The sequence below is a fragment of the Podarcis cretensis genome (genome assembly GCF_951804945.1).
Source record: "Podarcis cretensis genome assembly, chromosome: 7".
Lineage (NCBI taxonomy): Eukaryota > Metazoa > Chordata > Lepidosauria > Squamata > Lacertidae > Podarcis > Podarcis cretensis.
In genome coordinates this window covers 36458497-36472482 of record NC_137176.1, presented here as the reverse complement: position 1 = coordinate 36472482, position 13986 = coordinate 36458497, and the positions used below count along the sequence as shown (strand labels likewise).

The 13986-nt window shown below is 42.8% G+C and overlaps 1 long non-coding RNA gene across 1 annotated transcript in view; it reads left to right on the top strand.

Moving 5' to 3' along the window:
- Positions 1–343: 343 nt before the first annotated feature.
- LOC307220176 overlaps positions 344–13986 on the top strand; it is a 32601-nt gene continuing 18958 nt past the window's right edge. Inside the window, exons 1-2 of the long non-coding RNA XR_013840750.1 lie at positions 344–671; positions 1384–1487. This is a non-coding gene — a long non-coding RNA (uncharacterized lncRNA). The remainder of the gene's footprint in view (positions 672–1383; positions 1488–13986) is intronic.

Genomic DNA, 13986 nt, shown 5'->3' with positions numbered 1-13986 from the left:
TGAAGCTGAAGTCATCTATCACACAGTATTCATGGATGACATATCTATATGAGGGATAAACAACTGTTTCTAAACATATTAATGATGCTAAACTCATATAATTGGGTAGCTAGCAGAGACTTGACATAGAACACATGGAGGATTAGTAAATAAATGGCTTACTGTGGTGGAAAAATTTGTTTTGCTGGGCAGGTTGGGTCCCCAAGTGTTTTCCTTTTCTTTTTCCCTGCCAGCAAATGGTTAACGAATGGCAGCCTCTGATTGGCTAGGGTTCCAGGAGAGGGGGTTGAAAAGGAGAGGATTTTGAGAGATATTTGGTAGGTTCATTTGGTAGGTTGGGAGATAGGGAGAGAGAGGAGAGGGAATTGGTTCTGGGTAGAAATATCCACTCTGAGGAATATATCAAAAGCTAGAGAAAGGAGTCTCTGAGCTTAGTGTGAAGGACAGTGTGTGGTGTCCTGTGAGAGAAATAGGCCAGGAATTAACTGGGAGGCTGAGGTTGAGCCAGGAGAAGTAGAAGCTGTGAGGTTTCAGTCTACTTAGGTCTCATTCCAGTCAGGAGGGAAGAGATCCTTCTGCAAAAGGAGAAGACTCCTAAACCAGTTGAGAGGGCTGTGGAGATCCCTTGGGTCTGTTACTTGGAGTACCTCAGGAGTTGGATTGTCTAAGAGGTGTGTAGCTGACAGGAAGTACCACCTTGTTTAAGAACCAAAGTATTAAGTGGCAACAGCTGTGCAACAACTGACAAAGAACTGAAGTGAAATAGCATTATAATCTGAAGTATCATATGTTTTACCCACTTGTCTCATAAACTTCCTTTGTTTAATAAAATCTTTATTGTTTATTTGATCGAATCCTGCTCAGGACTCCAAATTTTTAAGTTTTTCCTCGCACAAGTCCCCCACAAGATAATCTGGGGTAGTTTGTAGGAATTGGTGGAATTGGTGTTCTGTGAGGTGGGTGCACTATATTTAAGTGAGGGCAGGCCCAATGGCGCCAGGGGGAAAAGGGCTGTCGCAATTACATTTGTTGAAAACAGGACAGGCATTCCTGAAAAGCATATTGTTATCTTTTTGGCTCAGGTGACAAATTAGCTGACTTGGATCTTAGAGTACATTATGGAACAGGTGGGAACTATTCCTTGGTTATAATTAAGAATAGTGGCATATATCTCTTCAGTGTTCGTTTGTTTTAAAGCCACTGAGGTGATCTTTTTATTATTGGATTGCTGGAGATATGCCCACACAGAGGGAATAAATGTGGGTATAAAAATGATTTGGTACCATAATACAGACTTAACACCACTGTGTAAAGATATTATACTAAGGCTGTTATTTTATTATTATTTAAGGAAATAATAATTATTGCTCTTGCTTTATTCAGCCAGAACACAATGAAATTGCTACCACCTGCTGGCACACATATTTATGACAGCCCTGCTTTACCTCCGGAATACTACTCTGAAGAAAATATCATTGCTTAAATAGGTATTTAAATAATTATTTTGTGGGGATTTGAATGTATTTGCAGATTAATGCAGAAATGGAACACAAGCCATGAATCTGTATACAGAAATTTGCATTTCATAACACATTCTTTCCTTTTTCCTGGGGAATGTATGGTGAATCTTGATGAATTGGGGCAAACTTTCATTCTATAATATGATACAGTTTCTCATTATGATGATAAGAATATTTAGCAGTTATGTAGTGTTCCTCTTACAAATAGGTCCTTCCAGAGGTCCAGAGAAGACGGGGCAATTTCCAGCTTTTGAAGCCTCTTGTTGTAATAAAAATAGAAAATGATAACACACAAAACCGAACTAAGACAGCAATCCTACGCACAAGAAGCTGGCATAGAGTGCACCAGTGTAAATTAAGTCGGCATCAAGTTGTACCAGATCCAAACCCCTTTCAGCAGCAAATTTGCTGCTGGCTGAACCAGCCTAAGCCTGGCAGAGGGAAAGCAAGCCATTAAAATGATGTTCTATTCTGGGTTGCCAGGTCATGTGACCAAGCTCAATGGACTTAGGCTCCAGCCCAAGGGAAGGCACTGTTGTGGGCTTCCTCTAATGCTCGGATGCAGGCCTTAAAGGCAGTTTTTTTGCAATAGCTTCTCTTCCGGACTGCATGATACTGTTCAGGAGGAGTCAATTTCCATGAGAAATATGCAAAGGCTTGAGGGCAGGTCTGTGGGTGTCATCCATAGAGACAAAATGGCTCAAATAGTTACATTGGAGGCAGCTGCCTCCATGATGAATTGAATCTGTGTTGATAACATGGGACAGCACTGGTGCCTCTGATAAGTCTCATTTTAACTGATCAAAAGCATGTTGTACACTGGAATGGTCTCAAAAGGTCTGTCAAGGGAACTGAAAGATCAGAATATTTCTTGACATACTGATGATAATAACTGGCAAAGCCTGAAAACCATTGCGTGTCTTTCCACATTCTTGATGCTTGTCAGTCTAATAGGGCCTAGACCTTGGACAGCTCCATATGGATATCTTAGGAAGAGACTGTGTGTCCCAACAACTCTGCAGTGTTCAGGTCAAAAGCACATTTTTTTCTAGCTTGGCACACAAATTATGTCCTTGGAGTCATGTTGAGATGATTAGGAATATATCAGAATATCATTCAAGTAAATAACTACAAATCAGTCTAATATAACGCATTCACAAAAGTGTGGAGAGATGCTTGGAGCAATGCAGAGTCCAGAAAGGCATAACAGTTTAGTCACAAGGTGAAATGCTATATGCCCATTCTTTGTTTTGAAGTCCTTTTTCCAGTCATTCCCCTCTTTGATGGATAGTCCGCCCCCACAGAAAATTGGTAGAAATTGTGATCACCATTCAAAGATTGGGACAGTGGATATCAATTCCAGTTGGTAATAGCATCTGGGGCTTGATAATAGCTACACAAGCACAATTCCCTACATTTTTCTTTACAAAAGGGCATGAGTGTGGCAGCTGGATGGCTGGACGGCTGGATAAAACCACAGCTGAGATGTTTCTTAACGAAGTTCTAGAGTACAGGCTGAGACAAAGAATAGAGGTACCCTGCAGGTATATTGGCCCCTGAGATTGGTTTGATGGTAGGGTCGTATTGGCCAGTGTGTTGCAAAAGTCAGCTTCTGCAAGACTGGAAATCATGGTACTTTCCTGGGAGCAGAGAGCTTGCCAATGGTGTTACTATTACTGTTAAAGTAGCTCCAGTAAATTACAATCAATGTCAACAGCAGTCAGATGAGTCAAAAGCCAAGCTGTGGGCTCACCAGAAGATTTTACCTCAGGGGAAGATCACCGTGAGTGTCTAGGCTTCAATTCTGGTTATCTAAGAGATTTTTCTTCTGGAGGCTTCTGTCTGCCAGTGTCAGTCAACATGGTTCCCTGAATGCTGGCTCTGATCCAGCTCTTTAGCTGATGTCTCTAAAGCTTCCAATTCTGTATCTGGATTGCTGTTGGATTTGTTGGTCATGACATAAATTCATCTGGCTATTGATGGAACTACTTTTGGGTATAGTTCAGAGAGTTTTTGAACCAGTTCAGTGAACTTTGTTCAACTCCACTAGTTCATCCAAAGCAGTGGTTAGGAGTCACCGAAGTGGTTCCAGTAGATATTTGGGATAGAAAGGAAAGAATATAAATACAGTGGTACTTTGGGTTACATACGCTTAAGGTTATAGATGCTTCAGGTTACAGACTCCGCTAGCCCAGAAATATTACCTCGGGTTGAGAACTTTGCTTCAGGATGAGAACAGAAATCACGCAGCAGCGGGAGGCTCCATTAGCTAAAGTGGTGCTTCAGGTTAAGAACAGTTTCAGGTTAAGAATGGACCTCCGGAATGAATTCAGTTCTTAACCCAAGACACCACTGTATGTTCTAGGTGTGTGAGCCTCTTAAATTTTATAGGACATGCTGAGTTACTCATGTCATTTAGCAATGTGCAGACATTCTTTCTAGTGTGCTAGTCTGTTAGCAACTTTAGCATCAAACAGAATTCCCCAGCTTTCGCCAAGCAGAAACCTTTCAATTGTGCCCCAAATTTCACTTTAGGTGAAATGTAGGGGGCACTCTTAATCCAGTTAAACAGTTCAGCAACTATTGTTTTTACCTCAGTTAACAAACCACTAACCCCATGTTCAGTAATCATCAATACTTCTTTTGAAGCAATGCTGCGAAGTTCTGAAATATTATATGTGAAGGGACTTCTAGACCATATATCGGTGAAGAGACCTGAGTGTATTTGTGCCCCCCTTGCTCATTTTAAATGTGGGTCGTCATGCTAAGCATTTCTATATGTATGCACCACATCTTTCAATTCTTTAATAAAGTTTGACAATTTGTGACAGGACAGAAAAGGAATTCATTATATTTAGTAATAGAAAACCCATTTCTCATTTTTCCAGAGCCCAAGAGCTGCAATGAAATTGCCTCAACCACTATATCACAATTCTCCACCTTTGTGCCTCTTAAGGTCACCCTCAAGGGTCTTCAATTTCCTTATGTTCATAGCTTGGCACCTGGTAATTTGCAGACCTAGGAAATAAGGAAGCTACATTTTCTTCTAAGAAGGATTTTTTTTTTTTAACTTGGGAAGAAATAAATCTGTCAGGAGGGGAAATTATTAAAATTAAGAAGCATGACTAATAATCAGAAGGTGCCATGACCAATTTTGTCCAACAATTGTCACGGGGAAAAGTTGGCACACTTAGACAGAAACTCTCTATTGTGCCCAAGAAAATTGTCCATGTGAAAGAAATGGAAGTTTTATTTCAATAATATGTATGGTTAAGGTCTTTCTTTCTTTTCTTTTCTTTTTTTGGTAATACAGCCCAATGGCAAACAAACTTTCCCTTCCTTAAAAAGTTATTTAGCATGCTGTCTGTTTCCAACTTCAGTAGACATTCAGTAGATACACTCAAGGTATATTAGGAATATTACACGATATAATAAATGATCACAATCCACATACTACTGCAAAATTCTGGGCTTCAGTAGTAGACTTTCAAATACTGTTAATGAGTATTGTATATGCATTAGACACATGGAAGAGCCTGTGATGTCTGCCCGTGCGGCCCCAACCTCACTGCAATCCTGACTAACAGTGATAAAAGCGGTGCCCGTGTCGGAAGGGCAGCTCCTCATTGCTGCCCTAGTGTACCGAATTGGCAAGACAGCTAGAATGCAGGGTTCTTTGTGGGAAGTGCCATAGGATGTCTATCACAGAAAAATGGCAGTTGGGTAATACATGCCCATAGAAAAGAAGCAGCAAATATTGTGTACGTTGGTACATGCTTTCTGTTGGGCAGGAGGCAACAGAAGCGAGATGGGGTATATATGAAGGAAACAAGATAGATAGCTATGGAAGGGATGGGGAAACTGACCTGCCAGATGTTGTTGAACTCCAACTCTTGTTGGCTCCAGTCAACATGGCCAATGGTTAGGGATGATGGGAGCTATAGCGCAACATCACCCGGTGTGCCAAAGGTTCAGGCTATGAACCTGGATGGATATGGTCTATCTCCAGAATTGGAGGCAGTACCCTGGAAACCACAGAAGGGGAGAGGGTTGTTGCACTAAAATCTTGCCTGTGGCACCTGGTTGGCACTGTGAGAAAGGATGCTGGACTAGATGAACCACTGGACTGTTCCAGGGGACTCTAATAATAATAATATTAATCAGTGCTCCCCCCCAAAAAAAAATGTTTAGGGGTACTCTCATTTTCCTACTTATATTGAAATACTGCCCCTCAATGAGGCCAAACTTAGATTCACAAAATGTTTAGGGGTATGCGTACCCCTGCATTACCCCCCCAGCACTACTACTACTACTACCACTAATTTATTATTTATACCCCACCCATGTTGCTGTGTTTATCCAAGCCACTCTGGGGGGCTCCCAATAGAATTAAAAACATGATAAAACATCAAACATTAAAAACTTCCCTAAACAGGGCTGCCTTCAGATGTCTTCTAAAAGTCAGATAGTAATTTATTTCCTTGACATCTGATGGGAGGGCATTCCACAGGGCAGGCGCCACTACCAAGAAGGCCCTCTACCTAGTTCCCTGCAACCTCACTTCACACAGTGAGGGAACTGTCAAAAGGCCCTTGGAGCTGGACCTCAGTGTAGTTATGTAGTTTTTATTTATTATATTTATTTGTTTACAGTATTTCTATACCACTTTTCAAGCAGACCTCACAAAACGGTTTACATAAGATTATTGCAACAAAAGAATGGAGATGACAACTAGGTGTTATTGTTTTTTCAAAAAAGAAAAAAAATGTTACTGCTATTTTTCTCCTCTCGGGGCAAGATGGTCCTTCAGATGTACCTGTGGAGAGCGTTTGGAGGAGAAGAGTTCACTGTGGGAGCTGGCTGGGGACAGTTCTTACATCTTCTTTCTTCTCCTCTCTCCTCAGGGTGAGATGGTTTTCCAGATACCCTTGTGGTGGCAGTTGGGATTATGTTCTTACCTGCTCCTGGGCTATGGGATGTGTGCAGAATGAATTTAGGGAAGCAAGAACTGGGGAACCAGGTGGTAGTATAGTTTTTATGAGCAAGGAGGCTCAGAGTCAGCGGGGGGTGGGGGGATAGTGCTTCATGCAGAGCAGAAGTCAATGTATTTGTGACTTCTATATGGGGAGAGAAAGGTAAGGGATGAATGGCTTTGACTACGAATGAAGAAGAAATTCTGCTTAGAGAAAGAGATTAAGATAATATAACATGGCTCCAGAAGAGATGTCCAGATTCAAGTGGTGAACAGAGGGACTGGATAGAATTCTGCAAATTATTTAGCAAGCTGTCTCTTCTACAGTACTCTCAATTCTTCCTTCTTCATTTGAATCAGAGTTTAGGAATGATCCCCACCCCATTTAATACTTTAGTGTGGCCTTCACTAACCTGGTGCCCTCCAGATACATTTGTCTACGTGTCCTATCAGCCCCAACCAGCCCAGCTCAGTTGGTGGGGATGATGGGAGTTGTAGTCCAGCAACATCTGGAGAGTGCAACATTTAGGACATCTGCTGTAGTGGCATGCACAGCCACAAATGGGTTAAGGGTGTAAATATACATCTGATCGCTAGATGTCCTCCTCCTCCAACATTTGTTCCTATTGTGCCTTTTTAACAAAAAAGGGGCTATACGCAGCAGCCTGCTGTAATCCTTGCTCTGTCTCACTGATCTCAAGAAGAGATCGTTTTATACAATAGTGGGGAATCTGCAATATCGGGGCATTTCATAAAGCAATACCTTAATGGCTTCTGTGTTCTGATCTGTACAGACAAGTTCATATAGATAAAAACAATTGATTCACTGCAAAGTCGCCTTTTCAAAGGATTTTTTTCTGGGGGGTGGGGGGTTGTGGGATTGATGAGGATGCATAATCATGCACATGAAGCATTGGGTAGCAGTTGTTAGAAGGGCATCTGGGATAGCCTGTGCTATTTGCCACCATTCTGGCTGGCAATTACTTCTTACCACAGGTGACCAATGGAGTAGCAATCTGCATCTCTTATTTAATAGGACCTCAGGTGGAATGGAACATACTCTGTGGGTAGACATAAATATTTTTGCCTATAAACATGTCATCCATACAAATACACAGGCCTTAACCGTGCTATCAGATCTTTGCCTGCTGCCCCCATTCATACTATCAAGGTCAACACCTGAAGCCCACAATATTGTTTTCCTCCCAGTGATGAGGATTATCTAGGTTGTTACCTTTCTCCATCATCCAGTTATAGTTTAACATGCTGTCAGGGGTTCAGGAGCAGAGGCACAGGGAAGAGAGGAGATGGAGAGCGAAGGGGAAGAATCCGAGGGGAGCGTAGGAGAAGAGGACAGTGGACTGAGGGATTCCATGAGCCTCTCCAGCGAATCGGAAGATTCACAGAAGGGGGCGCCAGTGGCCAGGGGTAGGGGGTTCCCAAGGGGAACGCCCCAGGAGCAAGGGGGCAGCAGGGACTCCCAGAGAAGTAGTTGGAAATCAGGACCAGCTTCCCCACCAGAGCAGAGTGGGGGGGAAGAGTCCCAAGGATCGGGGCCAGTGCATTCCCCACCAGGGAGAGAAGATAAGGCAGGGCTGACCACACCTCCATCGGAGAGTCAGACAACGGAGGGGAGGTCAGATCCGGCCAGTATCCCGGAAGAGGGAAGCAGTGACAGAAGTAGTGTAACGGTCAGGAGGAAGGTCACTGGGTTGGCGCGAGAGGCAAGTTCAAATGTACAGGAGCGCGGGACAGCAGAGAATGAGGATTGGGAACCGGGTCCTAAAGCCCGCCGGAGGGAGGGGGAGGAGCTAAGCGACTCAGCGTCGGAAGAGTCCAGAAAGGGCAATGCCCCAGCGGGCAGGAGGACCCAGAGGAAGAGAGAGCAGCGTAAAAGGTGGAGCAGGGCTAGGATCTTAAACTGGTGTCATAGGGGAGGAGACTCAGACGGTACTTCGCCGGTCTAGGGTTAAGACGTAGAGCTGCGCGCTGCGGCTTTGAAATGGAAACTGAACCTCAATAAAGACTTTTGTACATAACGACAGCCTCGCGTTGGTCCTCTGTGAGCTGGGACCTAGGGGCAGCTCTGACACATGCACATATAGGAAACAAATTAGAACAGTTTTCATGGGCGTTTCACCCCAAACACAAAGCTAGATAATGTCAATTATGCAACCAGGAAAGTTTTTAGTAATGTATTAGGAAAGCAAAGCACTGAGATGGAGAAATCCATTGACTCTGTATGTGTGTGTGTGTGTGTGTGTGCGCGCGCACGCGCATGTATGTGTGTGTGCACGCTGCATCTGTGGGCTCCTGTGGGCTATATGTGTGATGTATCTGTGTGAATGTCTGTTCATGTAGCATGTGGCCCTCAGAAAACTGTCCAACCATCTATGTGGCCCTAATCACCCCAACCTAATCACTTCTATGGAGTTAATCAATTAACTGAAACTATTTCACTTTCAGCTGATTTCAGTGTGTCTCCTGCATGCAAATCATTTAGAATGTTTTTTTCCCAGTTAGCAAGTTAACAATTTTAGTGCTCAAAATTATATATACCCATATATTCATTTTAGTTGATTCTCAGTAATTGATCATAGCTACTAGATTATTTAATAAATGTGATTATTGAATAACTTTCAGGTTGGTAACTAATTAACTGAAATTTATTGATTAATTAATTATTGTAAGCTGCCCAGAGAAGCTGGGGAAACCCAGCAAGATGGGCAGGGTATTAATAATAATAATAATAATGTTATTATTTGTATTAGTATTAGTATTAGTATTAGTATTATTAATGTATTTGACTTCCTGAGAATGATAATGATCTGAAATTAAATGGGCATTGAAATATAATAACTGCTGGGAAGAATTGGAGAACATTATGTGACAGAGAAGAACAATTTTCAGGAGGCTCACATCCAAAGACCCTTAATGGCAATGATAGATACTTTTGTTCGCACAAGGAATCCTTTCCAGTTTCCACTGAACTTTCTACTCCCTATAGCCCCATGCTGGACCGCTAGGCATAGGCAAATGTGTCATTTCAGTTTTCCACTTTCTCAGTTTTCTACTCTTAAGCTTATTTCCCCACTTTTCCAAATCAGTTTGTGATTTCTGTGAAAGAGCGGCATCTGCAAGAGGTAGACAGTGGCAGCAGAGCAGTATGGTTGCTGAGGAACTGCCCTGCCTCTTCCTCTGTGGCTATCTGGGTCCACAGCTTGCACCACTTGCTTGCTGCCTGCCTGCACCCCCTGCAAACTACACTACAAACCACACACCTGTCATCCTCCAAGGGAGTACAGGACAAGCCAGTAGCTTAGTAGAGATTCCGCCTTTCTGCCTACTTTATACTCCCTAGATTTCTGGACCTAGTGGTGTCTATCTGATGGGCAAGTTTCATAGGTCACAACAGACAGGCATGATGGGCAGAGTGGATTAACATTACAGAATAATAGGCATGAAGGGATGCTGCCCAACCAATATGTAACTGGCGGCTGGATTGTGGGCAGAGGCGGATTTAGGGGAACACAACTGGTTTGCCCACACTGGGCACCAAGCCGAGAGGGTGCCACATGAACGACGAACAACTGAAGGTGAGAGGCAGGGGGAACTGATTTTGGCATCACACAGGGTGTTGCTGAAATTTTAAAGCCCAAAGTGTACCACTGTTGTGGAGGTGGAGAGAGGAGCATTCTTTGGTGCCTGGAAGCATCACCCTGCTGAACACATTGGGAAGAGGAAAGGAAGAGCAATCGGGGTACGGCATTGGGTCACTTCCAAGTGAGTTGGTAAGGAAAGGCACAGAGCAGTTCATTTCCTGATCCAGGTTGGTGTTGCCCACTGTGGAGGCAGACTCCTCTCTGTCTCCCCCAGTTAGACTGGCTACCTGGGTTGAGTTAGTCAATCCTGTTTCACTGAAGATCCTTGTGTGTTGATAGTAAATTGAGCTGGGACTCTTAACCACATCTATGGTTTCGTGTCTTCCTTCATGGGTGTGGGGAGGAATGGAATGAGAATATAGACCCATCGCTGCAATGAAAGCAGAAACTGGATAGTCCCCTTTCAGTGCTGCAGTCACAGTCCAGATCACAGCCCCCACAGATGCCTTTTTCTGAAGCAAGGCATGTGGTTGGCTCCAAACATGTCCTTATGATATTAACATAACCTATCACATGGCTCTCACACTGCCAGAGGCATGACAAGCTGCTTGCAACTGTTCTTGGCCAAGAAATGAGCAGTAGAATTTGTACTAGCGAGAGTTTTTAGGTCTTCCTCTGGCACACCTGATAATACTATAATTTTTTTATTTGAAATGAGGCTTGGTGAGTGGGAACTTTGCGGTTTTCAGACTCTTGGCAAATTGCTCAGTTCTGACTTGAGCAGAGAGGAGTCAAGCCATCACTACTGTTATATAGAAACAAAACCTCATAATCCTATACAGTGGTACCTCGGGTTACATATGCTTCAGGTTACATACGCTTCAGGTTACAGACTCCGCTAACCCAGAAATAGTACCTCGGGTTAAGAACTTTCCTTCAGGATGAGAACAGAAGTCGTGCTCCGGCGGCACGACAGCAGCAGGAGGCCCCATTAGCTAAAGTGGTGCTTCAGGTTAAGAACAGTTTCAGGTTAAGAATGGACCTCCGGAACGAATTAAGTACTTAACCCGAGGTACCACTGTATTATAGCTAGCAAATGCTAATCATAGAATCATAGAATGGTAGAATTGAAAGGGACCCTGAGCATCATTTAGTTCAACCCCCTGCAATGCAGGAATATGCAGTTGTCCCATATGGGGATCAAACCTGCAACCTTGGCATTATCAGCACAATGCTGTAACCAGCTGAGCTATTCAGCTCCTGAAAGGCTAACCTGGCAGAAGTCAGCATTTGTGTTTAACACTGGGAGCAACCAGAACATGTGGTTTGGAGGCACCTCCTTTCCTTTGCATTCCTTTCCCTATTCTTGCTCTCCCTTGGCCTACCTCTATCCCTAAAAGCTCTCTGCCATTACATCACAGGGGCTGCCAACTGTGTGGGCTTGTGATGCTCAATCAGTGGTCGGATCAGGGAATAATCCATTTAAGCTGGTGCAAGTGATGAACCCGTTACAATATTGTAGCCAGAGGAATATGATCTGAAATCTGTTGCATGGCTATTTGAATCAGTGTGTGTGTGTGTGTGTGTGTGTGTGTGTGTGTGTGTGCATAGCAGATTAATGGTGGAGCAACCACCAGACCCAAAGCTCTGCCATCTAGGTATGATGGGGGCAGGAGGTGTGTGTGGGGTGTGTGTGGATTTCCCTATTTCCCTGCTCCCTTGCTTTTCTTTCCTCCCTTCCCATTGACCACAACAGCAGAATATAACTGCACCAGGTTCAACAGTGTCATTCTTGAGCCTGTTTGTTGGTCCATTTCACCTACTAACAGTCCTCTTGACATGGCCCCTGTCTTAGTCTCCACCACCATTGGGATATTTGTGCCCACAGGAGGTCTCTGGAGACACAAGCACTGTCCCATTGGTGGGTCTCCCTCTCTCAGCTGGTGGAATGGGGGATGGCTATGGCTCAGTGGTAGAGGGTATGTGTTACATGTATAAGGGACCTAGGTTCAATCTCTGGTATCTCCAGGGAGGGTTGGGAGAGATGCCTTCCTAAAATTGGAGAGCTGCTGGCAGCAGTGTCAACAGTCCTGAATTAGAGGGATCAGTGGTCTGATTCACTTTAAGGCAGCTTCCTAATGCTGTTTCTGAGATAGCAGTCTTAATCCACGAAAGGAAGATGACAACAGTCCCTTCATTTGCTTCTCTCCCATCTAGAATTCAGCAATATATTCCACTCTTTCCCATATGAAACCACATAGAATTATTTCCTTAGAAACAGCATGGGTAAAATTTTTATTTTTGGAGGAAAAGTTTTCTTCCTTTCCTTCTTTAAAAAAATCTGCCTAGGCAATAATGGGGTTGGTGTGGGTGGGATAAGATCTACTAGGAAAACGCTTTTTAACCTTTATTCTTAGCATAAATCACAAGGCTCATTTTTCACATTCTCCTTTCTATAGAATTCAATTAAAGGTCAGATTTCTAATGGGGATCCTAATTATTAATGTATTACCACTTTTAAATTATTAATGAGTTGAGATATTTGCATAATGGGTAAAGAAAATGCCCAAGAACAACTTTCGTATCATATGAGGAACCTTCAAAATGTTTAATCAACGTCTTTTTTAAAATGTTCTGAGGCAATCTGGCTCTTAATCATTCAGTCAATTCTTGGAAAAATCCATGTAAAACATTTTACCCTTAAAATCTGCACCGTTATTAATCACTGGGGAAATATTAATCTTTGCGATGGAAAGGCGTATGATTTTGCTTCTTGGTTTTTGATTGGGTATAGCTTTATGAATGGAGAAAATACACTTCAAAATTTGGACTTGGAGATTTATGAAAGGCATTTTTAATTCCTGTCATTTCCTGGATTTGTTAAAAAAAGTATCTTTACAAAAATACATATTATAAACTTCCTTCCTGTTTAAATACAACGGTCACTGCTATGGTTTTATTGATGGAAGCTTGTAATGCAAAACAAATCTGACTGGAACACACTTTTGACCAAATTCTAGCATTCGCAAAGACTAGCCTCCGTTTCAACAGAGGCTTGCTGTTCTGCATGGGTGGCTGATACTCAAGAAACACAAGCTCAAAGCTTTCCTGAGCATGCAGAGTTAATCATGTGTTTCTTTGACATCATATTAGGGTTTTGATATGGCTTACTGGGGAGCAGGATTTAATCTGCTGAACTCTGACATACATCTGTTATGATGTTACCAAAGGCTATGTTATGTCAGTTTTATGCTTTAAGTGCTGGGGGACTATGGGTTGTGCCTGGCTAAGTCTACTCAGAGAAGAACCATCAAAATAATTGGACTTAAGTGAGCCTTGCCCATTCATTTCAATAGGTCTGCTCCAAATATGACAGTCATGATGCAACCTTGTGGCTAGAGTTGACTGCAAGCGCATTGCAATCTTAGGCATGTCTAGGAAGAGCTCTTGTCCTAGGGAAGTCAGTGGGACTTACTCTCAGGGAAGTGTGTATGGCAGCCACAATGTAGTTAATATAGAATAAGAAAAGTGGGGAGACTTTGTATAATCTTTTCTTTTGGGCTACCTAACTCCGAAAGAGATAAATAATCACACAACCTTCCATAGACATTTGAAGGCGCCCTGTATCAGGAAGTTTTTCATGTGTGATGTTATGTTGTGTTTTTGTATATTTGGTTGGAAGCAGCCTAGAGTGGCTGGTGCAACAGAGGCAGATGGGCAGGGTACAAATTATTATTATTATTATTATTATTATTATTATTATTAACATTCCATAGACAGGCAAACAGTGGGGTTGATAATGGAAGCGGGAAATATGCACCTTAGTAATTTACTTATGAAGCTTACTTTTTAAAAGTGACTGGTCAATAGAGAGAAATATGTGGGTTTGGGG